The 25,998-nt window shown below is 48.6% G+C and overlaps 1 long non-coding RNA gene across 1 annotated transcript in view; it reads right to left on the bottom strand.

Moving 5' to 3' along the window:
* Positions 1 to 389: 389 nt before the first annotated feature.
* Positions 390 to 25,998, bottom strand: part of LOC141729755 (uncharacterized) — a 40,491-nt gene continuing 14,882 nt past the window's right edge. Inside the window, exons 4-5 of the long non-coding RNA XR_012581203.1 lie at positions 1,580 to 1,880; positions 390 to 810 (exon numbers count right to left, since the gene is read on the bottom strand). This is a non-coding gene — a long non-coding RNA (uncharacterized LOC141729755). The remainder of the gene's footprint in view (positions 811 to 1,579; positions 1,881 to 25,998) is intronic.

Genomic DNA, 25,998 nt, shown 5'->3' with positions numbered 1-25,998 from the left:
CATGGTCCCATCTCTGCCTGCAGCCCTTGTTAAGGCTGGCCTCTGCTTTGAACTCCTTCCTGATGAAATGATTAATGAATGCCGTGCAGACCTCTTCCTTTCCTTCCTCTGCTTTCACCTGCCACACAGAGCAATACCAAACGAAGTGATCATGACAAACACAGCTCTAATTCTTTATTAATATTAATCAGAGGCAACCTTTCCATTGACACCAGCACCCGTGTGTGTGTTGGCAGGGAGGGGATAACACTGCAGCAGTGACATTTCTCGGGTAGGCAATTTTATTTTTTTAATTTTTCTTTTATTTTTTTCATCTCGCACCTTCCCTTCCCCCGCTTTAATATGGGTGAGCGATACCTTGTACAAACAGAGGAAGGAAGAAGCTGATTAAATAGCAGAGTTGGAGCATAATGAAAGAAAAAGCCCACTGCAAACATCTGCTGATTGTTTTAAACGGGAGGCACCGGGAGGTGGATTTCAGGTGATACCACGGTGGCTTCTCTCATAATCCCAGCTAAGGCAGCATTAGGGATTTGGAGCTCAGGGTGAATTTCATCCAGTCCCTGCTGGCAGGGAAAGAGGCTTAGGCAAGATAGCAAACCTCAGTCCCATCTCAGAGAACCACAAAGGCACACCACAAAGCTGCCCTGAGCCAAAACAGGCCCTTTCCTCGTGCCACCAAGCCCAAGGGGAGCTGCTCTGGGCATCAGTGTGGACACAGCCATCTCCCCTTCAGGTACTCACCAACACATTCTTGCTGCTCATGTGCGGCTCGAGACAGGAAGCAGAAGCTGAAGGTCTCCAGGTCACCTGCAAGATGTGCAGACCTTTTCAGCTCTAGGTGGGTCCTCATGAGAAGCCACTCCCTGGGACCCTCATGGGCTGGATAAATCCCTTTGGACTGGAAAGGACCTTTAAAAGTCATCTAAAGGTTAGTTCTGCAGGGTGAGCAGAGCTGTTTGTGGAAGAAGCCATCCAATCCATAAGGAATGGAGACAACCACCTCCCACTCCTTGCCCTAGGGAAGCTGGGGCACTTTTCTTCAGCTGGGAGGATGGTCACTGAGCACAGGAAAGACCTACAGGTTTCCTTTGCTGCCCAGTTGTTGATTTTCCAGCTTTCCCCATCCTAATAGCCAAGGGACTGCAGGGAGATCTGTACTGAGAGAAGCCCCCGGTTCTCAGTTGAGTGCAACTTCCCTCTCTCTGTCTCTTAAAACAAATAGATTTTCATTGAAATCAACATATCTTTCTGAATTGAATAGGTTTTCATGGGGACAATAAATTTCTTCAAAACAATGCATTTTTATTACAACATATTTTTGTTCAAACCAATACTTTTTGACAACCAGATATTAATGACCAGGCCAAAGCCATAAATTTGCCTCAAACTATGTGTTTACTCATGGAAGGAAATAATTTTTCTCATACAAATACATTTTTATTTGAATCAATCCTCTTTTTTTCCACCCCCAAAAATCAGATACACTTCTGGGAGGGAAGGGGGAAAGCTGTGTGCCCAGGAAAGCCCCTTCATTTCGAGAGGGATGAAGTGCTTGTGAGGATTGTCTCACTCTCACCTTCCAATGCCCAGAAGCTCCAGAGGTCACACGAAGCTTAAAACATAAACTGTTTTTCCCATTGCCCACGTACCCACATTGTCAGCCTCTGGTAGGTCCTGCAGAAACAAAGGTTATGTCTTGCTCCCTTTGCTTAGCTGTTTGCTGTTTGAAATCATGTTTGCAGAACCCAGTTAAATAACCCAGAGCAGGGCAGAGGTGCTCAGGCAGGGCAGTCTGTGCAGCATCTCCATCCACTTTGAGGAAGCTTTTTGTTTCTCTTGTTTTGGGAAAGGTTTTCATCTGAGGCTGCTGCAATGCCCTGGGGATAGAACACACAAGGGACAGATTTATCTGGTTAGTCGTGTGTGTTTCCTTGCAACCCGCCTCTCAAACCTCCCTAAATCTTTTGTGAGGGACCTGAGTCCCCAGGGACAGGGCTGACACAGCAAGGATGTTGGTCCTGCACATCTCTGGCCCTGCAGAGCCCAATCCTAACCCAGAGCACCCAAAGACATCACAATAATTCCAGCGAGAGAGATGCTGCTGCAGAGAGGAGGGCCTGAAAGGAGCAGGAAGAATGAGGACAAGGGCTTGGCATCAGGGCTGAGTTTGCTGGAATTGCAAAGGCTTTGGCTGCTACTTTTGCTACTGATTCAAAGCCTAAGCAGGAGCAAACCCCTAATCTCCTCCAGATCCCCATTTCCCCAGCTGACCATCCATACCAGACACATCCCCCCACCTCAGCAGCTGCCCACACTCACAGACACCTGAGCCCTAATCAAGAAAAATCTTTTTTTGGTGGCAAGTAGCTGCATCCAACTGCTTGGAGCCACGTTTCCAAGCCTGGGCCTGAGTCAGAGCCTGGGGATCCCAGGCGCTGGGAACATCAGGGGCTGACAAGGGTTCATTTCCCGTGGCCCCCGTTGGCCACTCTTTGTTGAGCTTCCCCAGCCCATGTAAACATGCTAATTGCTTGGGCTCAGCACAGGGCTGGATGCCGTGCTGTTTGTTTTCCATTGAATAGGATTAGGGATTCTGACACCAATGATTAATCGCCGTGCTGCAGACGGCTGACGAGCCCGGGGAAGGCGTCCTCTCCGAGCGGAGAGCGCGCACAATCTCTGCCAAGCAGCTGCCGCTGACTTCTATCTAACCCTCTGCATCTTGCCCTTTATCCTCCCTCTTCTCCCAAAATGCCTCACATTCGCCAAAGCCAACCCCAGGCTCCCAGGGAACAGTGGGAGAGGAGCTCTGGGCATCCTCTGCCCTGCTCTCAGCCACCACAATGCCCCATCCTCTGTGCCAGTTCCTACATCAGCTTATCCCTGCATCCCGTGTTGCCAGAGCCCTCCCAACACGCTGCAATGCTTCAGACAGCTCTGAGAAGACAACAAAATTTTTCCAGCTGCTGTCGCCAGGGCACGGAAATGTCACGCAACAGCCACGTCTCTCCACCAAGCTCTGTAAAGCCATCAAATGCCCTTAATGGGCACAGGGCACCCAGCACTAGCTCCCAGGCCCCTTCCAAGTCCAAGGGATGTCCAGAGATCTGAGCAAGGCAGAAAAGAGCACTGAATGCTTTTGCCACATCTACCCTTTGCTTGTGGCCACAGAAACATTTCTGTGCTCCCATTCTGCCCAGCAGCAGGTGAGGAAGGGATGAAGTAGAAGAGGTGGAAGAGGAGGAAGGCTGGAGAAAGCAGCCTTGCAGGAGGCAAACCTCAAATAGATGCAACCTTTGAGATTACCTCTTCTCCTGACCTTGCAGAAGGAGTGCTGGAGGCAAATCCACCCATCTCTGCTGGTGCCTTGTGCGACATACTGTCACTCAGACAAGCGACGTTCTTAATGGGTTTGTGGGAAAGGCCTGGCCTGCCTTTCCATCTGTACCTTCTGCCGGCTCCCCTCTCCAGCACTGCCTCCCCATACGACATTCCCTTGAATTATTTAGACTGGTAAATCTTCCTGCATCTCACATCTTTAGTCCATCTGTTAGCCGGGGCTTTGCCTTTATAGGAACTGTCCTTTATGCATGCCGGCATCTGTCAACAGTACACTTGCCTCTTTTATTCATGATCTTCCGTGGGAGATGGTACAAGCTGCAGAAATGCCTCATTTCTGGTATGCATTTCATTTTAATGGAAGATTACATGACTGGGGCCCATTTTATTACTTCTTGCCCTGCACATTCATCCATCACAAGCCCCATTTGCTGAGCCTGCACTGGGACGGCAGCCATCAGCCTGCTCGTGTCGGATTCCTCCCGTGCCGCTCTCTCCCCCCCTCCGGGATGGGGAGGAAGCGCATTGCGTTTGAGGAGGGGAAGGATCGCAAGGGGAGCTCATCCACCACGGGGCTCAGAGGTGAGTCAGCCTGCTGGCTAAGCCAAGCACTTCTGGGAAACAGGCCTGGAAATCCAGAGGTCTCACCCCTGTACCCATGTTCAGCTTGGCACCGTCCCTTCCCAACCCACACCAGCCATGGGTGTTGGGGTGCTGCCACCTGGTACCTCAGGGCTCTTTGGAAAGGCTTCACATCCCCAAATAAACACACACATGCTCCTCAGCTCCCTCCCTCGAGCCTCAAGCCATCCATGATTCCCTGTGCATCCCACCTTGCACACACACACACACGCACTGTGCTCACACACAGCTCTGGGAGCAGCATAAATAAAACCAACGTGAACCAACAGTGGTAATTAAACTGCCGGTGGTATTTGCAGGCTCTCTCTCCTGTAAGGAAGGTTGCATGCAATTAGTGAAAACATTTTGGACTGGGAACAGTGCCAGTTTGCTCTGTCCTTTCTTTCAACTCCCACAGAAACCCGAGGACCCCTGATTATCCTCCAGACTGCAAAAATAAAACCCCAATAAAAACATTCCACTTCTACATTGTGGCTCCCTGAATTAAGGGTTTACTGTGACCTGAGGCAGCAAGTGGGGTCAGAGGGAGAGATGAAGGTGACCTCTTCAGAGATGTGGGGACTTCCCCAGCCCACAGTCCTCAGGCAGCGTGAGACACAGGTGGCCATTTTAACCCAGAAAACAGTGCCTGTCCTCAAAAATCCCAGCAATGAGACTTTTCACCAAGGAGAATTTCTTCTCCAACTTGTTCAGATGAGATTTCAACATTTTCACTAAAGACTTCCTCCAAAAGTTAAGGCAACCCTGGTGTCTTGATGAGGTTCAGATGACACTTTTTGTTTAACTTGGTTAGAAAATGGGACTTAGATGAAGTAATGTGAGCCAGTGCTCAGCTGAGACTCCAAGCCAGTCCTTGGTGGGCATCAAAGCATGGAAAACGTGAACTGTAATCATTTGAAGCATGGAAAACCTGAACCACAGTCATCACTGTTGGCTGGGATGCCAGTTCTGGCTGGGAAAGAAAAAATGAGCAGCTTTTGGATGACAAGGAGCCCTATGGAAAAGCCAGTATTCTTGTGCAACCTACGATATTAGTACATACTAAAAAAAAAATAGGAAAAAATTGCCATAAATAACGTGCTAACCACCACAGCGGAAATGCAGGGGGAGAGAGCCCAGACATGCCTGGAGAAGAAATATGTGAGGCAACTGTCTCCAAACTGGCTGGGATGAGCTGGAAGAGGCCGAGCAGCTCCTGCAGACGGGGAAGGAGCCCTCGCCAGAAGCCGCTCCCACGCACACGCACGGTGCTTCGGAGCCGGTGGGGAAACCTGCGAGCAAGTGAGAGCTCCTCACCCAGCAGCCAGGAGGAAACAGCACCACGTGTGTCCCATATGGCAGGAGAAACCAGGAAGAGTCTGGGCAAGCAGCTACAGCAGAGACTGAGGGAAGCAGATGATGCATTTCATCAGGTTGCTCAGCTAAATGGTCACCGTAACTTCCATCTAATATTCAAAACAACCTCAACTCTGCCCCTATTTCACACCCAGTACCCCCCCCTCTAGTAGATGCTCTCCATATTGTCCAACCCGATGGCATAACTCAGCAATTTCCTTTCAGTAATCAATGAGAACAAATGAAAATTTAATACGTTCTCCAGACAACCCAACTCCTTTCTCTCCCCCATGGTAAATAAATAATGTGCTAGTCAAATGATGGATGGAGTGCTTGGAGATCAGTGGCCGAGTGCTATTAGGGGCCAGGGAGGATGGTGGAGATGCAGCCTAGCACAGGATGATGTGGTGGCCATGGGTGATCAGAGCACATAAAGGAACCAGGAGTGAGAGGGGAGGTGTCTGGTTGATGCAGGAAGGGGGCATGGAGCAGGCTGGGCTGTCCTGTAAGGCTTTATGCACAGGGCTTATTAGGTTGCTCCATATGACTAGATCCCAAGTCTGGTGCTGTCAATGAGAAAAAAAAAAATCAAGGGAAAATCCTTATGTCTTCAGCCTGGTTTGGGTCAGGAGATTTTGCTGGATGAGGATGTGAGTTTTTGGCTTGTTTGCCAACAAGTGGCTGGAGAAGACTGAGAATGGTCTGAGGGATCTTCAGCCAGCACAGCAAAGGGACAACTGAACACAGATGCACACAGAAGCACTGCACATCTCTCAGAGCCAACAGGAAAGGTGGAAAAGTGGAGCTAAAGAACTAAGGAGGGGAGAACTGACTGCAACACCACCTGGACAGGAAAGAGATGAAGTTTCTCAGTTGCTCCCCAGGTTGGGTGACCTTGTACAACCTGTGTCCTGGGGCACATGCTTGTCTAGGAATTGTATCTCACCTCAATTCAATGTAGAGGTTTGCCTTTTCCCTTTGGGCTGTGAAAAGTGTCCTAGGGCTCTTCAGGTGGAATCAAGGTGAACTCTTGGAGATGGAGTTGGGTTGCACTCACAGGACCTGCTTGAGAAAGAGCTGTCAACCTGTCACATGTGGTGGACAGGACACATGGTGGCTGCCAGGGACATGAATCTGGGCCAGATCTCCACATCTTCACCAGGACGGGACACTGCATTCATTAACTTGCATTAATAATAATCCATACCTTCAAGCCTAGATTTGGGGCTCGGGTCTAGGGGTCTGAGGGAGCACTGCTGGCCCCATTTCTCACTGCAAGCCCCTGAGCAAACACAACATCTGTGCCTCCAGAGGCTAGGTCCCAGCTGGCGTGTGTGGTCCTGCTCGCATCCCCCTCTCCCGCACCACACAGCTCTGGCTTCTGATCCCGTTGAACTTCAAGATGCACAAACAACAGTGCCTGCTCTGCCTGGTCCCACAGCTGTGCTTATCTCCCGAGCTGACTGTGTACCTCCTTATCTCTGGGGAGAGCCTCTGTGTAAATATTGCTGTAAATTCTTTGGCTTCCCTTCCAAGCCGCGCTGTTCTTTAATGCCTTCCTTGTAAGACCTGCTTGCCCTACCCCAAGCCATTAGCTGTAACAGGACGTTAATAAGGAGGGGGTTTGGTATCTCTCAGGGATGTTGACCTCTTTCACTAGAAGCAAGGCACCCATTACAGAGCAATGATAAATCACAAGCCTTCCACTCCTTCCCCAGCAGGCACTTCTTTGCATGCATAAACACACGCCAGAGGCGCACGCGCGCCCTGCATTAACTCTGGCAACACCCAAAAGCTTTGGCAAGCCTGGGGCCAGCTCATCCCCTCAGGTCTCCCTTATCTCTATGCATCCTCACAGAGCAAGGCACCCTCCAGCCTCTGGGTCCCAGTGTGGTCCTCCTTTGTGCAAGTCATAGCTACGTCCACGTGTAGCTCCGAGATCAGTGAGGCACAGCATCAACCCTCAAACCATGGATGGTGCTGCCAGAGACACCACAGATGTTCACCCAGCACCAGGTGGGCACTCAGTGGGCCAGGGAAGGACAAAATTCATCACTGAGCTCCCTCAGGGTGGGACAGCACCTCTCTATCACCTCTGCCACCCAGGCTGTCTGCTCCAAATCCCATGGACAGAGCACAGACTCTACCCAAAGCTTCCTAAAGAAAGCAGCATTTCTCCAGCCACACCTTTTTTTGCTATGTTGAGGAACTGTTGCGTTTAACGTTGAGTGCAAGCTTTGCCCATTGAGCTGAACCAGCAGAGGAGACACAGCAGACCTCATAACCTGCACAGGGAGTGGGACACACTACAAGGGACCTTCAGATGCCACCAGAGCTGGGCTGCCACCATCCCTGTCCCTAAGCTCGCAGAATCATAGATTATCCTGAGTTGGAAGGGACTCACAAGGATCATCAAAGTGCAACTCCTCCATAGGACCACCTCAAGAGACACAAGCTCTGCTCCATCTGAACCACCCTCAGACTCACAACTACAAGCCATCAAAGAGTCTTACAGAAAAAAGGCCCCCGGTAATTTTCCTGACATTCTTTAACATGTGTTTTTCCACCATGACAATCAGTTCTTTAAAACCTTCTTCCCTTCCTCTCTTTATTTTTTTCTTTTGACATAAAATCAAAAATACACTTGGAGACCTTGCTGGCTTGAGCCTTTAAATTCAGACTCTGAGAGCTGACAATCCTGTTTTCAATGTTTTTTAAGCAAGGAGAAAAAAAACAAAGCCCCAAGCACCAAAAGCAAGAAATTTGGCTGAAAAAGAAAAAAAAAAGAAAAGAAAAAATAAAAACCCAACCAAAAAAGCAACATCTGCTTGACAGAGAATTGGTTTTGACAGGAAACTATTGACAAGGTCTAACAAGCAGAATTGGACCTGTTGGAGCAGGAGCATGGCTTTCCTCACCCATCCCGCCGTTTGTAGCGCTGAGTCCAGCCAGCCCCTGCCTGAATTAGCAGCCAGTTTGCTCTCAGCCCTTCATGGAAGAGCTGGAAAGCTGCAGAGCATCCGAGCCATGCCCATCCTGGCCCAGGGTCATGCTCCTGTGCAGCAGTTGGAGCTGGGAATGGAGCATCTTCCCGGCATGCCCTCCTCTCCACTCGTAAACAGCCTCCTGCAGATGCTTCTGCTCATCCTTTAATTACATTAAGGCAAGATTTCTGCTGAGCTCAGCACAAAGCTGGATGCCTGGTGGTGCAGGGAGAAGCGGGTGTTCCTCCTGGTCCCGGCTCTGCCCGCCCCATCCTGGTGCTCTGCCTCAGTTTCCCTAGTTTGACAAGTGTTCCTCATCCCCCACACAATGCTGCTGCAGTCTGCTTGAACCTAAATGCTAACCCGCCCTCACAGTAAAATTTTTTTTTTGCTTAATTTGAACAAACAAATCTAAAAGCCCCAAATTCTCACCAGCAAATTCAGAGCAACAAGTCAGGTCAGACCACATCGAAGGGTTGGATCCGTCCTGCTGGGGATGGATGAATCCCCCCCATTCCTGCACTGTGTCCAGGCACAGCTGTTTCCTCGGCTGTTGTTCTACTTTGGACTCTGGCTGCTGCATTTAAAACTTCTCCACTTTTCCACGCTCACCTCCTTGCTGGCAGCTCAAGGGCTTTTGCTCCCCGGGGCTGTCATTAATCGGTTGTGATCAGAGGTCGGCTATAACCCTTTCACAGCAGCCTCTTGACTTCACTCTCACCCTGGGGGATGCACTCAGGGACAGAGCAAGAAGCATGTTGAAATATGGCTTTTTTTTTTTTTCCTCCCCCCTTCCTTACAGTAAAGCCCTTGCTGTCATCAGGGCTGCTCACACTCGTGACACAAAACCAGGAAATCAGGACGCTCTTACTCCAGACTCTGCAGCTGGTTAATGACCTTGGGCAAAGGACTCCATTTCTCTGTGCCTTAGTTTTCAGTGATACTTTTAAAAAAATATGGGGGAAGAGAAGGGTTGTATTTCTAATAAGGGTGCTGGCTCCAAAGATGAGACCTAGAGGGCAAAGTCTGACAGTGACACCATTAGCAAGCCACATTGCCAGCTCTTGGTGGCAGGGAGAGTTTCCAAGGAAGGTCCTTTCCAGCCTAAATATGATGGGAAGGCACAGGCTGGTGGTGAGAGCTGGGCTGGGCAAGGCTCATCAGCCCTGAACTACACGTGGTGATCACTGAACCACTGGGAAAATGGGATGGGGACAACGGGAATTCACTGAGGGATCGAGCTCCATCTAAGCCACCTTCTCCAGGAGCACACACATGCAACGTGGGCAGATCACAACAGCCTTGGTGCAGGCCAAGCAGCCTGGCAGGAGCAAACATGGCTTCAATTGTTTCTGATATAGGCAGTCTGGTGGGGCAGGCTCTGCTCTCAAACTGCAGCCACCTCACCATGGAACCTGTTTGCTCCCAGCACGTTTCCATTCCCACCTGGAGCAGTTTAGCACAGGAAGATCTCTCTCCCAAGGAGTAAACCAACAAAGACCCAGGCTTCAACTAGGCATTAATGCCATATAAATTACCACAGAGCCATTAGAGGTGCAAATCCTCTTCGCTGTTCTACATGATAACACCCTTATAAAGGGACACCTCATTTGGCAGGTTATTCCCTGCCAGAATGAGGGAAATGATAAGGACATTGGCTCTCCTAACCTGTTGGCAAATTGATGGGAGGTGGATTCCACACAACCCCATAAAATTAATACCTACAGATCAATCTTTCCTCACCTATTTTCCTGCGATTGCATGGCAGGCAAAAATATGCACAAGGGATGATGAGGTGTATCCAATCTCCTGCTAGTGGGAGATGGGTTTCCATTCAAGCCCAAGGCTTCAGGATGCCCATATAGGCAACTCTCCAGCCTAGTGTGAAAAAGAGCCTCCAACATCTCATTATGCAGAGGGGTAAATCATGCCAGGGTAAGTCATCAATTCTTCTCATCCCTACTGGACAAGGATGGCTGAGAGGACCTGGCAGTGAGGATCATGTTGGAAAGGATGGGGAAAAGAAGCCAGTTCAGGGACATTGGTTAGGACAATGTGGGTTTCTCAGTCATGGCCCCACAAATGCATTGAAGCATGCTGCTGCCAGGTACAGCATGAAGATGCAGCAAGGTGTCACACACATGCAGGTGTATTGTCACCTACCCACAGGTTCAGCTGTCCAGCCAGATCTTTAGTGGGTGAAAACTTGAAGACTTTAGCCCAAAGCCATAAGGAACCAGACTTTTACCAGAAGCTTTGTTCCTGCTGGGTGTTTAAAATGGCACAACAGAGCAGGAGGCAGCACCACTGAGGGATGAGTGAAACAGCAGGTACAGCTGGGGCCTGGTAACAGAGCTGGCAGATTTTGTCCTGAGATACACAGAACATTCAAATCCCTTTTATCTGGACACCTCTGAGTGCTGCTGCAGGCAGCAGAGGAGCTCAGAAGCAGGGTCAGCTGTGGGTGGCAATGCCACTTGGTCCAAGCACAACTGCAAGGGTTTTAAACATGAATTTGCACCTGGGAAAAGTTCACACTGGCTTCAGAAAAATATCAGGCACAGAACCTGCCAGAGCCAGGAATCCTCTTGGAGAGATAGGGAAACCCTCAGCATGCAGGGAAGCAGAAAACTCCTTCTAGGGGTATTAAAGCTGTAAATAAATTAATTCACATGTCACTGGTGGCTAAGAAGTTTGGGGAGAGAGTCAGGGATCAAGTGGCATAGGCAGGACATGGGGCAGAGCCAGGATGGCTCTGGATCCTGGAAGTTTTTCCTTTCTTCTTCTTAACAGGAGCAGAGAAGGGAAGGGACTGTGGCAGGCAGCACAGGGGCTGAGGACCAGGCACAAGAGCTCTGTGAAAGGGATAAGAAAAAGGCCAGAGGGGGCAAAAAAGGACAAGGAGTGAACATAAGGTGCTGGGGCAGGCTGGGAAAGGGAGGCTGGTTGCAAACCACACCTGGAAGGCCACATCAGCCCATGCTAACCCTTAAAACTCACACAGATTTTCCATGGAGATTTGTTTCCAGCTGCTGCAGTCAGAGGCTAAGGGTTGTAGGAAGCATGCCACAGATTTCAGAGGTTTCTTGGCTATAGCTCTGCCCAACAACACCTGCTTTGCTGGAAGAAAAAAGCCCAAAAAGCAAAGGCTGCTGCATGTTGTTTCCCAGTAGTGTGCAAGTATTCACCCATCTGTAAACATCTGGAAGCTGGTGAAGTTCAGCACTAGCTGTACTTCCCCAAAAGAAAAGGACAAAAGTGACACGGTTTTGTGAAAAAACAAGGGCATTAATAATGAAATCCTTCAGGGAATCCCTTGAACTGGGATCCCTTGGAAGCTCTTGAGTGGGTTAACTCCTGTTGAAATGAGAACATCAGTGAGCAAGGGCCACGGGGACCCAAACAAACCAAACTGCAAAATTCTCTGCCTGACAGCCAAAATTTGGGCTTTTTAAATAAAAATTGCTGTTCTGGCCACATCAAGTCCACTTACCTTTCTGGTCTGGAGAAATTACTTGAGCAGGGCCTCTCAGAGGGCACACATGGTCAAGTCCTGGAGGCTGACACAGCCCCTGGATCAATTTTGAACCTGGAGGGGAACTTCAACCTCAAAGCAATGCATGTGGGTCACTTCTACTGCTTATAGCAGTGCCAGTTCCTCAGCCCTGGCAAGTTAGACCCACTCTGTGTCAGAGCTCAGCTTTCTAGAGCCAGGTTTGAACACTTGGGTCCCTGGAGCCTCGCCTGAGCTGTCAACGGAGTGAGGGGGAAGGAGAAATGTACTGTCAGGAAATGTAATCTCTGAAAAGTGCAGAAATCCAACTGTGGGAGGATTTACAGGAGTTCAAAACTAAGGGACGCCAGGAAAGACAGCTAAATAAACACATAGATCATGCATCTTGAAAGCTGGTGTCAAGATGGTAAAAAATCAACTCGATTATAGGAGCAGACAGGTGGCGATTGGTGCAACCCCTACGCGCCGTGTCCTGGAGCCTTTGGCTGGCCCTGTCCACTGCAAAGAGCACCCAGCAGATGTTTTCCTGATTATAAAGTGCTGTATAATTTATAATCCACAGCCTTGCACTTAAAACGATCCCGGAGCTGTGGGGAGGCCGAGGGGTAGAGAGGCCAAATCCCTCCCGTCCATTTAATGCAACCAGGCCTCATCACTTGCCAGTGACATGGAGAGCAGGCTGTTCCTGTGATGTGTTAAGGACTGGGTGCTCTCAGCAACGACTGGGGGGATGTTAGAACATCATTTTGATGCCACTCAGGAGTTACCTGCTTTTTCATCCTGCTCCAGACCTGCTTTTTCATCCTGCTCCAGAGCCACAAGGAACATCCACCATGTGACAGCAGCAGAGGTGTATTGCTCCCAGGGAGAAAAGTCCTTCTTGCTCCTGTGCTGGGCTCTACAAAGGCCAATCAAGCTCTTTTCATCCTTTCCTCTCTCTTCAGAAGTTGGCTGAGTCTTGCCAAAGTGTCCGTGAGAAGTTTGCAAGTGTTATGGCTCATGTCACTCAGGATTTGGAGAGCAGCACCTTGAAATGGAAAATCCAGCACTTCCTCCCCCTTTAGAAAAATCACATAGAGGGGCCCACAGGGGAAAACAATGAGCTATAAAAGTGTTCTGAACATCTCTTCTCATCTTGGCACAAAACACTGCTCTGGGCTTTGCTAGCAAAGGAAATTGAGCACCTCGAATGCCTGGTTTCAGAGACAATAAACAGACTTGCTCCTGGCCAGCTGAAATTGCTCCAGAGATCCCAATGGCCTGATGTTCCTGGGCAAATCTCAGTGCCTGCCCTTCAGCAATGGCTGAAACCACATTCCCTGGGCTGGACAAAAGTGACACTGGGGTGTCACTTTGCAGAGCCACAGGATGTGCTCCCTGGAGGAGCACACCTTGACAGAGGGATGTCCACCCACAAGAGGTGGAAGAAGGGCCAGAAAAATTCAGGGGGTCTTGCCCAGAGCTGATCAGGTGGTTTCAGGCTCAAAGAGAAGACTTTGGGGGACACCACTGAGGTGGCTTGAGGCTCAAAGAGAAGGGGGACACCACTCAGGTGGTTTGAGGCTCAGAGGAGACTTTGGGGGACACCACTGAGGTGGTTTGAGGCTAAAAGAGATCTTTGGGGGACACCACTCAGGTGGCTTGAGGCTCAAAGAGAAGGGGGACACCACTCAGGTGGTTTCAGGCTCAAAGAGAAGGGGGACACCACTCAGGTGGTTTCAGGCTCAAAGAGAAGACTTTGGGGGACACCAGCTGGCTCCGGGTTACAGAGTGCTGCCGGAGCTGAGCTCGGTGGGCTGCGGGACTACCCAGCTCGGCTCCCTGCTAACCCAGCGCTGCTCACACGGCACATCCCCATGGGGAGAAAGCGGAGCAGAGGCAGCCAGCCCGTCCTTCCCCAGGGAAAGGCGCTGGGAGCACGCTGAGAGCCGGGGAAGGGCTGCGTGCCCGGTGGGGCCCAGCCCGAGCCCCCCAGCCGGGCTTCAACGCAGCCGGCAGCCCAAGGCAGCAGTCTCTGACCCCCCTCTAGTGGCTATAAAACATAGCCAAGTTCACGAACCCGCCGCCACAGCCGCCTGGCAGGCTCTGGGGGGCTGCTGGGCCTGGCAGGGCTCTGGACCAGCAAGAGAGAGGGGATGCCCAGCCCGGCTCCACCTCCCGGCCCCGATGTGGGGATGATGCTGAGCCATGGGTGTAAGAGAGTCGGGGGGTAGCACGGTCAGGATGGATGGAGAGCAGAGATCTCGGCAGCCAGGTCGAGAATTTGTGGTTTATTGCAAAGGGCCTGGGGGCAGGGCCCTCTGGGAGCTGCCAGCCACAGCTCAGAGCAGGCCCCAAAGAGGGAGAGAGAGGATGAGAGGGTAAGAGGGCAAAAGCATAAGAGAGTAAAAGGCAAGAGCTAAGAGACAAGAGGTAAGAGTAAGAGGTAAGAGTAAGAGTGAGAGTGTGAAGTTCCCGCTACAATACAATAAATCATCTTCTGTGTTGAATATTCTAATTCTCACTAACCAATCCAATACAATATACAAATCCTATAGCATTTATATACAGCCTATAACAATCATTACATTACCATACTGTGTTACATTTTAAACCCTAAAAACTCCTCTTTGGGCCCCTTCTGCCAAGCTGTAGGGTCTGCTCTGACCCTTGGAGCTGCCTGCAAGCAGAAGGTCTTGTTCCATCAAAAGGGGATTACCTTCAGCTGGCCGCACCATTGTTTTCCAGTTGTTCAGTAACTGAGGGATCTCAAAGCTTGCTTTCATTTCAATCTCACTTATAGTTTCTATATTCTCCAAATCTTTTGCCAGGCAATCATATTTATAAGGCTTTCCTGTTTCATCTTCCCCAACACATGGGGACATGGTGATGCCAGGGCCCATGTGACCCCAAGTTTTCCATCCTACCCCCTCCATTCATTAAAAAATAAATACATTAAAATATTAAAGCAAAGATCTTCCTCCAAGTGTCCATAGAGTGCAGAGGCAATGTCCCCCAACACTGCACAGCCCTGTGAGGCTCTGCCCTGGCTCTGGAGCACAGGACACACCTGGGAGGAGCAGACACACCTGAGGGCCACCTGTACAGCAAGGCTGCAAGCAGCCTTCTCCAGGGACAGCTTTGCAGCCACTGTCAGCTGGGACAGTACAAGGAAAACGGCAGCACTTCCTTGCTGAAAGGCTCAGAGGAGATCCCATCCCCTGATCCTGAAAGGATGGGAGTTGGAGTTTTAACCTTCTCATGGGAAAGCAGCAGCCCTAAGGCAAAGCAGCACAGAGGCAGCAGCATCCCCTGAGAGCTCCTTCCTCCAGCCCCAAGGACAAAACAGGGGGAGCAAGGCCAGCTTCAGAGGAGGCTTTAGATGGTAACAGGCACAGCCTCACTAGCAGGGTTGCTAACAGTACCTCTGCTGGGCTGGGATCCCAAATGCCAAAGGTTTCACTGCTGCATGCATCCACACACCCCCTCCCAAGGAGGCCCACGGGCTGTGTACCCCTCCAGCATTCCTCGAGTTCACATCGAGACAGTGCTGTGCACATTGAAGCAGACACAGAATGATTGTTATAATAAGTGCAGTAAAACATGCTGCTGCTTTTTAGCTTGGTTCCCAAGGAAAGTGGCTTATGCAATTACACCGTAGGCTTCTGTGTTTCAATCGCTTTGGAACCTGTCAGCTAATTTTAACCCAATTTAGCAGAGAGACAGAAAACTCAGAGAGTTTTAGTCTCACTAGGCTGTCAGCTAAAGGACAGACACCTTCTCAGTGTCCTCCCTGGAGAAAGGGCTGCAGTGTGAGCTCAGCCTCTTGCCAGACACCAGAGATTCCCCATGGCCTTAACAAGCAGCCCAGTGCAGGAAAGGGGGGTTAACAGGAGTTCCCATTCCTCACCCAACCTCACTACAAACCTGGTGGCAAAGCTGCCTTCCCACCTGCCTCCCTTCTAACCACTAAACCCCATCACATTTTGTTTTTTTCTGGGAAGCTTAGTCCTTTTCATCCTAAACAAGTTAGGTTTCCTTTGACTAGGGACAGCTATCAAACATCATTAAAAGAAAAACTTGAGAATGCTTTTCATCAGAAATTAAGTTGTTCTTTTACCTCTTTTTTTTTTCCTTTAAATTCTTCACTAGGGAAGGGAAAGAGAATGAACTGAGCATTTTTAGACAAAAGCAGGGAAAAAAAATCTGATTAAATAATTTTTTCTTTAAATTCTTCACTAGGGAAGGGAAAGAGAATGAACTGAGCATTTTTAGACAAAAGCAGGGAAAAAAAATCTGATTAAATACAAGGCAATCCGGTCACATTTGGATGGAAGAAATGCCCTACCAGCTACAGAGCGTTGGCACCTGCCAAACATCTGACCTTGAAAGATCAGGCCAGGCTTAGTATGCATGGTACAGACAGGGTTTTAGTACAAGAGTTTCAGCTATATATAGGAACCCATCCATTTTCATTCTTTAAAACAGAATGCAGAAGAAAAGCCCTGCTGGAGCCAGGGTGTTTGGGAGCCAGTGTACCCTGGCAGCACTGAGAGGCTGACGAGGCAGGAGAGCCCAAAGGAGGCAGCCCAGGAAACCGCTCCAGGGGACGTGGTGTGAGACCATGGTTAGTGGTCAGCTCTCAAAACACTCTGCCTGTGCTTGGCTGGGGCTGTCAAGATGAAATTAATCTTGCCTGGGCAGTCAAAGTTTGGATCTACCTTCGCTAGCCTCTAATGAAAAATGCATAGTGGCAAGCATTGGAAAATCCCTGACACTCAGCACCAGAGGGTACATTTAAATAATTCTCTGAATATAGATCAATAAAACTAATGCACTTATAGCTGCTGTGTGAAGTATTCAAACTAGAATAAAAGTCATCTTGTATTACAAAGCCCTGTATTAATTCCTTGCACCTATTGTTTTACATATTCAATTAATCTTAGTCGGCAGAGAGCAACTTGTGGATGGTATTAAAAGCACAAGGCACGTGGGGCTGTACCAGAGAGCCCAGACATCTTCATAACCAGGAGTGAGCTTGGAGAAAGGTGTCCCCACAATATGTTGAAGACTGCAAGGCAAGATGTTTTTGATTGCCATCTGTATGGCAGATTACCTTTGTGAAGTGGGCAGTTTGCTTTATCTCTCTCTTTGAGTGACCACATTCACACCTCCCTCGGGAGGGGACATTGCTGATAACAGACTATTGAATGTCACTGCATGGCTGATAAGAACTGCAGCATCCCATTGGGAGATGTGAGCCCAGAGGGAGAAGCCAAGCATTCCTACCCAGATACAATCTGAGGTTTCAAGCATTCCTACCCAGATATAATCCAGAGGTTTTGAGACACCAGCACGGCTTCTCCACTGGATTCCCCAGAGGAACAGCAGCTGTCTCTCCTTCCACTGGATCTTCAGAGGAAGAATACATCCTTCTCTGCACATCCCTGCTCCAGCAGAACCACCCCTGACACTGCAACAGGGTCAATAGGACTGCCACCAACACCCTGACCCACAGGGTGTCAGGCTGGGTTCTGACTCTGTCAGTGTTGTTCTAGTGTACTACATTGTTTATTTTATCCTTTATTTTTTCCTTTTCCTATTAAAGAACCGTTATTTCCTGCTCCCATATTTTTGCCTGAGAGTCCCTTAATTTAACATTTATAGCAATTCAGAAGAGTGGGGAGGGTTTACATTCTCCATTTCAGGGGAGGCTCCTGCCTTCCTTAGCAGACTCCTGTCTTTCCAAACCAAGACAAAGAACCCACTGCCTGCAGGCTGGAGGATAAGACACCATGTGGGCTGGAGGCATGAGAGGACAGCTGTGCTCATGCTGGGAGTTCCAAACCCCTGTGTGTGTATTATCCAGGTGTCTCTGGGGACTTCTGCAGAGAGGGATCTCAAAGCACCAGGAGCAGGAACCACAGGAAAAAGCACCTTCCCAGCAGAGGTGGGGATGGAATGAGGACCTGGAGCACTGGCCACTACAATTCCCACCCATTTGCCTGTGATTCACAGTCAGAGAAGCAAAGGAGATGGAAAACAATCCATAAGGTTGTGGGCTGGTTTTCCAAAATCTCTCAAATGCCAGCACCTCTCACTTAGCTGCAGGGAAAAGCTTTTCATTGAGTAGCTATTTTAGGGATCTCCTCAGGGAATTTGGAACAGAAATCTGTTGGACGTGATAAAACATTACATTAGAGGTCCAGACCATCAAACCAATTAGTCTAAAAGCTGTCAGCCTGGACTTGCCAGCCCCTGCATTTCAAAACCATACTTTGTGTGGACCTGAAACCACTTCATGCCACACCACTGTTGGTGTTTGAGTGCCCCACACTGCTGTGAACCCACACCAGCTTTGGGGCTGGACGATCAAATCCAGCCATGGCTCTGGGAAGGTTAGCCCTCAGCTGGGCACTGAGGGAAGAAGAGGCAAAGAGCTCTCTGGGGCTACAAAGATTTGGAGGTTTGACTCCAGCCACACTGCAGGTCCCCTCTCAACTCTGGCAAAGCATCCAGCCCCAGCTTATCCATCTCTAACTGTTCAGAACCTCACCCCTGGAGGCACTGCCCAGTTCTGCAGAGCAGGGACACAATGACAGCTCTGTCACTGCCCTCCCCATCACCAAAATGCTCTCTAAGTCTCTTTCTCCACCAAAGGCCACAACCTTTACCACCAGTGTGGCCACTGTAACATTCATTAAACTGGCAGTGCTGAACACTCTGCTTGCTGTGATGGATCCAGTGTTGGAGGGCTGCTCTGCTCTGTCACTGGGCAAGAGAGTGCCCTTCAAGGTGGCACTGCTGGTGCCTTAGATGTAGCTTTTATATTTTTCAAATCCTGTTTTCCCTTAGTATATTAAACTCCATAGAGAGTGTTAGCTGCTGTCACGTTTTGGTCAGATAAAACAATTCCTTTCTAGGCCTGGGGTTCAAGGACACCCTACTGCCTCAGGTCCCAAAAAGCATAAACAAAAGTGAATTGGGGGGCACCAAACTGGGGGAATATGACTTCATTGAAGCTGTAATTGGAGGATTAACCCCTGATATGGAAATGGACCAAACTTGTATCTGAAAACCTCATGACCATTTTCCATCCTGGGTATAAGCCCCTTGGAGGCTTTTGGCTGCTCAAGGTGTAGCTATTTGAAGACCTCCAATAAATACCCACTTTTATTCTCTCAGTCTTGTCTAGGCTCTGTTTTAAGTAGCCACTCCAAGGCATCACTGCTGGCCCATCCTCACCATGTGTCACTTCTGACTCACCCAGCACTTTACAAGCCAGCCCTGGACTCTTGACCAAAATGACAGCACACTCTACACTGGCAGCAAAACCTACTCAATGCCTTCAGAAAAGCCCTGTACCTCCATTTCAAAAGACAAAGGAATGCTTAAAACAAATACCCCCCCAAAAAAAAAGCCCACTGAAAGCATCCAATGTGATCCAGCAGACAGAGAGCACCATTGAAAGAGATCTGTGTTAGCCCATTAATAACACAATGCTAGGCTTGCATCTGGACTCATTTTCCTTGTGTATTAATCATGTACTTTCAGTATAATAAGCCCTGTGTGTTGCCACAAGGTAGGACACCCTTATTCCCACATGGCAGGTTTAACAACTTTGCAAGCTTAACAAAGCCCTGCTTTCTGATGGGAGGCTGGAGTTGGGTCCCTACCAAAGTGAGCTTCTCAGGAGGTAATAAAACACCAAGGAGATGCTATCTGGTGGATTTGGAGCATTTCACTCCCTTGAAAGTCAAGTCGACAGCTGATTTAAAGTTTCCAGCTAGGTCATAGAAAAGTCAACAGCGGCTGCATCCAGCCAGGTTCAGAGTTTGAATATTTATGGTGTCAATCTGAAATCCAGATAACCACAAATAATCCAAACCCATTAACCCCCCCCCTCATCCAGAGGAGAAAGCTCTCTGGACGTTAATGCCTATATTTCTAGGGTTACCATGGGATCGTGGGCAGAAGGTTGGTGTTTTTTCTGTTTCTTTTCTTTCTTATTATCCTTTTTTTTTTTTTCCTCCCCTAACTGAAGGTTATTTTGCATCCATGGCTGCGTGTCAGGCGGTTCCCGCCAGATCCGCCTGCCTTCCAGGAAAGCTGGAGTGGGCACCACGTGAGCGAGTGGAGCTGTTTGAAGGCTCTCGTGTCCAGGTCAAGTCCAGTCCACCAGGGAACAGCCTGATGAATGGCCATCATCACTGCACTGCAGAGCAGGAGTGCAAGGTAATCATCCCTGCCCAGCACAGCCACGGGAGGAGGCACGCACATCTCCCAAAGCCTGCAGGTGATGGGGGGCAGCAGGAGATGCCAAGGAAAAAGGGGGAAAAAAATAAAAATAATATTTTTAAAATGGCAAAAATAAAGGCTGGATGATCTGAGGCTGAGCAGGGCTGGCATCCCGGCAGGGAGAGTGGCTGGATGGAGCTAGAGAGGGAGCAGAGAGATCCTTCCCTCCCCACCCAGCAGCTGGATCAAGCTGAGGAGTCGCATTACAGTGACACGCTGGCCCCTGGGGGAGGCCGTGCCTGGAGCATCCCACAGAACACCCCAGCGGGTCACAACGAGGGTTTCATGGGCAGGAATGTGCTGCAATACCCCAGACAGGAGCCATCCCGGGAGATCTTGGCACGCTGCCTCTGGCCTCTCCGCAAAAGCTCCTGAAGAAATCAATCTCAGAGCTTTCAGAGGCGCTTTCGCATCTCCGTTGGCAACTTGGACGGCCCATCCACAATGTCAGCTGTTAACCCCATCTTTATGGCTTCTCCCTCGTACAAAGGCTTGGGGAAAAAGTCTTTCTTTAAAGGAAAAAGGAGTGCTGCTGGTGGGCTGGTGTGTTTTGTGGGCAGGGTTAGGGTTAGGGACCAAGCACCTGGAGCAACACTGGGCATGCAGGAGCAGCAGCACCCTGGATTTTGACACGGCCAGCACAGGAACAGCCCCAAACAGATGTGTGTTGGAACAGATCTGCAACACAGCTGCTGGTGCTTGCCAGAGCCACGAGCAGCCCAAGGCATTTGCCAAGTCCTGGGACTTGCTACAGCAAGGTTGTGGGTATGGCACGCCAAAGGAATCAGTGGGATGCTGGCAAGGAGGGCAGAGCAACTTGAGATAAGAGCAGAATCATTCTAGCAAACATCTTCCGATCCAGAAATACACCCCTAAAAACCCATCTGAGTCTTCCTCTGCTACTGGAGAAGAGTTAGCGCCCCTTGCTGAGTTTTAGAAGGATTAGTAAAAGTATTAGGTTTAAAAATAGCTTTGTAACTGTCTTCGTGGACAACATGCCTAAATATAACATTAATTTCCATATGTCATCCAAATGGCTGCTTAGTAAAAGCAGGGACTGAAACAACGTGAAGCACAGTTTTGCCATCAACTCACGCGGGCTCCAGCGTGCACCGTGTCACACAAACACAGCAGCTCCTGCTGAAGCCAGCAGAGCTGATGTGGGCTGGAAACATTTTGTTTTTTCACCTCAGTTCAGATGTCTGGCATGAGGGTGCTAGCCTTTTACTGCCCCTCTCTCCAGGCAGCTCTTTGGGGCTGTTCTAGGTACTCAACCCCAATGATAAACCAGGATGTTCATGCAGGTAAGATTTTGAAGAGAAAGGCACGCAGAGGCTGTGCCTGTGCATTCTACCCACTGCACGATTGTGAAATTACGTTGAAAATCGATTCATCTGAAGAGGAAAGGAAGTTTGTTCCCTCTGTCGTAAGAGCAAATTGAGATGTTGATACACGTCTCTGTTTTGACAGATCTGCGGGGCAAAGTTAAGCTTGAGCGGGTGGTGGAAGTCATTCGGGGTGATTATCAACACACAATAATTACAAGGCAAAAGGGGGAGTTGGCTGGATACCTTAATTATGCATTTCCAGACTTTCTAAACATTCAGGGATCTCACTAAATCAGCCTGCTATTTTCAGAAAGGAAAATATTATTGTGCGGTTGGAATGCCATCAGAGGAGTACACAGAAATATCGGTATGTGGAGTGTAATTACACTCTGTTCCTTCTGGGCTCAGAACAAAGAGATTTAGGAGAGGAATTGCCCCTGTTCTGTCTCCCCCAGCACACAAGGGCTACCTGGCTTCACCAAAGTACATTTTTGGGGCCAAAGCAGAGAAGGAACAGGCCACTTGAGCCTCTGACCCTCACTGAGGTGTTTCTCCTGATGCTTGCAGAAAGGTCAGGCCATCCTCCAGCAGCTGAACAGTTCAGACAGGGGAGAACAGCTGCCCAAACCACCATTCCGCTTATCCCTTTCTATCAAACTCAAGGGTAAGAGAAATAACATTCTTTCCTTCAAAACAAACAAACAAAAATACTTCACTCGGATTTGAAACCAAAGTCCCATCTTCCAACCCTTCGCTTCAGAACAAAATGCTGCTCCTAGAGTGAAACTAAAACATTTCAACTTGCCAAAAGCTTCTCCCCCAAAAGAGACTGTTTCAGGTCAAGCCAAAACATTTTTTGGACCTGCCAGCAAATTTAGCAACACAATTCTTTGTGCTGCTGTAATTAGTATGAATGGGCTTCCTTAGCACCATTGTTTTGGGAGCAGCTGTGCTGCTTTGATGAATACCCATATTTTTGTGTGTCACATGCATTTGCTGTGGCCTGTTTATAAAAGTTCCAAATCATACAGTCAGGGAGCAGAAGAGAAATTATATCAGGAGGCTTGGGTGATCTATCACAAACCGCAGACAAAGAGAGAAGACAGGGATCTTGTTCTGGGACATGGGACAAGGACTCAGAAAGCCCAGCTTCAGTTCTTGGCTTGGCCAAAGACTGAGCTGGGCAAGTGAAAAATACTCTTCTGCTGGCAGGCAAAATTATCCAGAGATTAAATAACCTGCCAGCTTGTCTATTTAAATTCAAAGTTTTTTTCACCAAAGAACTGTGCTAGCTACTCATTTACTGTGGAAGGAGGTAAAAAATGTTCCATTACCACACACACATACTGTGTCTATAAGCAGGGAAAAATGCAGATTCAGGAACACTGAAATACTCCTCAAATCACTCTGGACTCCTTCACATTGAAAGCTCTTCACACTGAAATATTTTAATTCTGAAAAATCAAGATGTCTATCTGCAGTATTTCTGAGCCCAGCAGTTCAGTTTTCCTCATCTTGAAATGCCTTTTGCTTCAAATTCAATTAAAATTATATTTGAAAAGAAGCATTTCAGTGACAGCACTTATTATTAAATATCAACAAAAATATCAGTGCTATTCTATCAAAAGAAATCTATTAATTATCCAGAATGAAATGCTGTGTTTCATTTTGGCTTTCAATTGAATTCTAAATCCTTAAACAGTTGTTTTTCTTCTGAACCTGGACATATTTGCAAGATTCAGACTTGCCAGGAAGCCAAGCTCAACAAGACAAGGTTTGGCTTCAGCAGAGGGGCTGATGTAAAGGGAACAATAAATAATGCAAGTCAAAACCCAAAGCAAGCAGGATGGGTTTGAGAGGTAGGAAAAAGCCTCAGGATATTGGGGACAAGAGGGGCTGCAGCATTAGCCAAAGCATCTTTCTCCAGAAACCCAGGATCTGCAGGTAATTCATGTAAGTCAGGAAAGATCAACAGAACTGACCAGATCAAAATATTGGCCAAACTGTTCCAGAACTGACCAATATTGACCAAAATATTGACCAAACTGTTCCAGTCACACTTCCAGGCCACTTGCCTGCCCACTGACCCTCTGCCTGGGCAAGCTGTCTTCCACCTTACAGAACACCAAAGCTCCCATCCAAGAAAAATCTCACCTCACATAATCAGTTTTAATTAAATTTACAGCAAGTATCTTCAGTTAAGCTGATAATTGGTTAATGACCCCATTAAAACGAGATGCAGGCAGCACAACTGGCCAATATCCCCGTGTTTCATGGAAGGGCTCTTCCACCAAGCCTTCTCCCAACACAGAAAGTTGGGATGACATCAGAAGGTGACAACTTTAATGGATGAGGGACCAATAAAACTAAGGCAGGCACACAGAGCACACGGAAGTGCAGCTAACATTTCATTTCTAAGCAGGATGGCTTTTTTTTTTTTTTTCCAGAGAGCTCCATTAATTTCTCCAAGGTCCACGGGCCTCACTGTCTCCCATCTGTCTAGCAGGGAATGAATATAGTGCCCTGCCTTAAACACTTGGAGACCTCAAGTGCCCTCTTTGCTCTCTGCTCAACCCACTGGCTAAGTCACTAACCCTCTGCAATATGGACACATTAATACTTAGCACTATGAAGGGAGTTCAAGGCTGATTCATAATTCACCTGGTCCAAAAAGACACTGGGTTTCTTAAGCCTGGAGCCATAACTTTAAAATGTAGATGCTGTCAGGAAAAGGGAAAAAAAAAAATCAGAGCAGTAAAAGGCTGCGAAATTTGCACAGAGCAAAATTATTCCCCTTTCGCAAGGTTCATTTGAGAAGTTACTGTAAATAGTTCCTGCAATTCACACACAAAACAACATTTCCAGAACATTAATGAACCATTTTTTAAAGCCCCCCTTAAAGTTATTCCTGGCAGAAAAGGGGAAAAGATGCAAGCTGTGGAGTCTGTGACTGCATAAGGGAAGAAGCTGTCGGATCCCATCTGTCGATGAGGAGGATAAACGACCGCACACATCTCTCCCCTGAGTTAGCTCTGAGTCTGAGCCTGAGGAGGGGGAACCTGCTCAGCCACAGCTCTCAGCAGAGGAGGCAGAGTTGGAGTTTAATCCACGCAGGTCTTCTTCTCCCACAGTGCCTCCACCCACACTTTGGGAGACAACAATGCAAAATGAACCGGTGGGGAGGAAAGCGAGCGCTTTGCATGACAGCAGGGATGGCAGGGAAGTTATCCACCATGAGATGATGAGAGACACCCTCCTGGTGAAGTCAGAGCCTCCCTGTGACATCCCTCCCATGCAGGAGAAGGGTCCACATCCTCCTGGGCAGGGAAGTGTCCTTCAAGGCTCTCAGAGGAGCCACGGAGCAGTGCAGACAAGGACAGCACGGGTCAATGCTCCAGCAGATTCCAGCAGTGCTCCTCCCGACTGGCATTTGATATATTGGGATTAAGAGCCTGCAAATTGCAGCATTCCTCCACGGCTGCCTGCTGGGAAAGAGCTGAGGTCAAGGCCAGGAGATACCTAAAGGTCAAAGTGCTGCCAAGAAAAATAGTTAAACAAAGGCCAGCATTTCTCCAGCCGATTGCCCAGGCTTATAAAGACAGAATTAAAATTAGAGTAAGGAATTTAGGATTCATTTTAGGCTTTCCCCTTTATTTTAGGAGGCTTTTCTCAGCACCAATACCCTCTCATTTCAGTATCCAACACTAACTTGAACTTCAGGGGTGCTGAGAACTAGGGGGTCCACAGTTCATTATTTTTTCCCCTACTTGGAAGTGGTTTTGGTTTGAGGGTGTGTTGGCTTTTTGATGGGAATTTTTGTGGGTTTTTTTTTTGTTTGTCTGTTTGTTTTTTACATTTAATGGACATTTGACGTATCTGTGAGGAGTTCTGGCGGGGTTTTTTGTGTAACTGGCCTGCAGACACTCTTCTGCCCTCAGTGCAACAACAAAGCAGGACTTTCATCTTCAAGCAAGGGGTGGACAAATCCTTCATCTCTTTTTCCACAGCAGCCACAACTCACCACTTCTGTTAGCACCACCTCAGTCCGGTCTGAGGTACCACCCCAGCAGCACAGGATTGGTTTAGCAGCTCCTGGAATCCCTAAGACCTTCCAACACCCAGAAGATATTTTCTGAAGAGATTTGCCCACTATAATCCCGCTCCTCATGAGCCACCACCTGCGTTTATTTATCTGACAGCGTTCCTTACAGTGCCTTATCTACACATAAAGACAGATTTCTATTGAAACAGCTCTCAGTCAAAACCCTGCTTTGGGAATCAGGCAATTTCTCTCACAAAGATCTCTTGTGTCAAAGCTGTGACTTCCCAAATATTCAAGTGAGAGGGTATCCCTACAGGGTGACAGCAGGCCACAAGATTTCCCAAGTTGTGGCTTTGCTGGAACACAGGCAACCAAACTTTTTCCTCCTCCCTGGGCTTTTGCAGTAAGGAGAAGCAGAGCATCTTCTTCCTGATCTTCTGGCCATCCAACACCAGGTTTCTGAAAGTCCTTTTGCATACCACAGACAGGATTTCACAAGGAACACAAACAGAAACTGACTCTTCTCCAGCAAAT

The sequence above is a fragment of the Zonotrichia albicollis genome, chromosome 8, assembly GCF_047830755.1.
Source record: "Zonotrichia albicollis isolate bZonAlb1 chromosome 8, bZonAlb1.hap1, whole genome shotgun sequence".
Lineage (NCBI taxonomy): Eukaryota > Metazoa > Chordata > Aves > Passeriformes > Passerellidae > Zonotrichia > Zonotrichia albicollis.
This window is presented reverse-complemented; position numbering and strand designations above follow the sequence as displayed.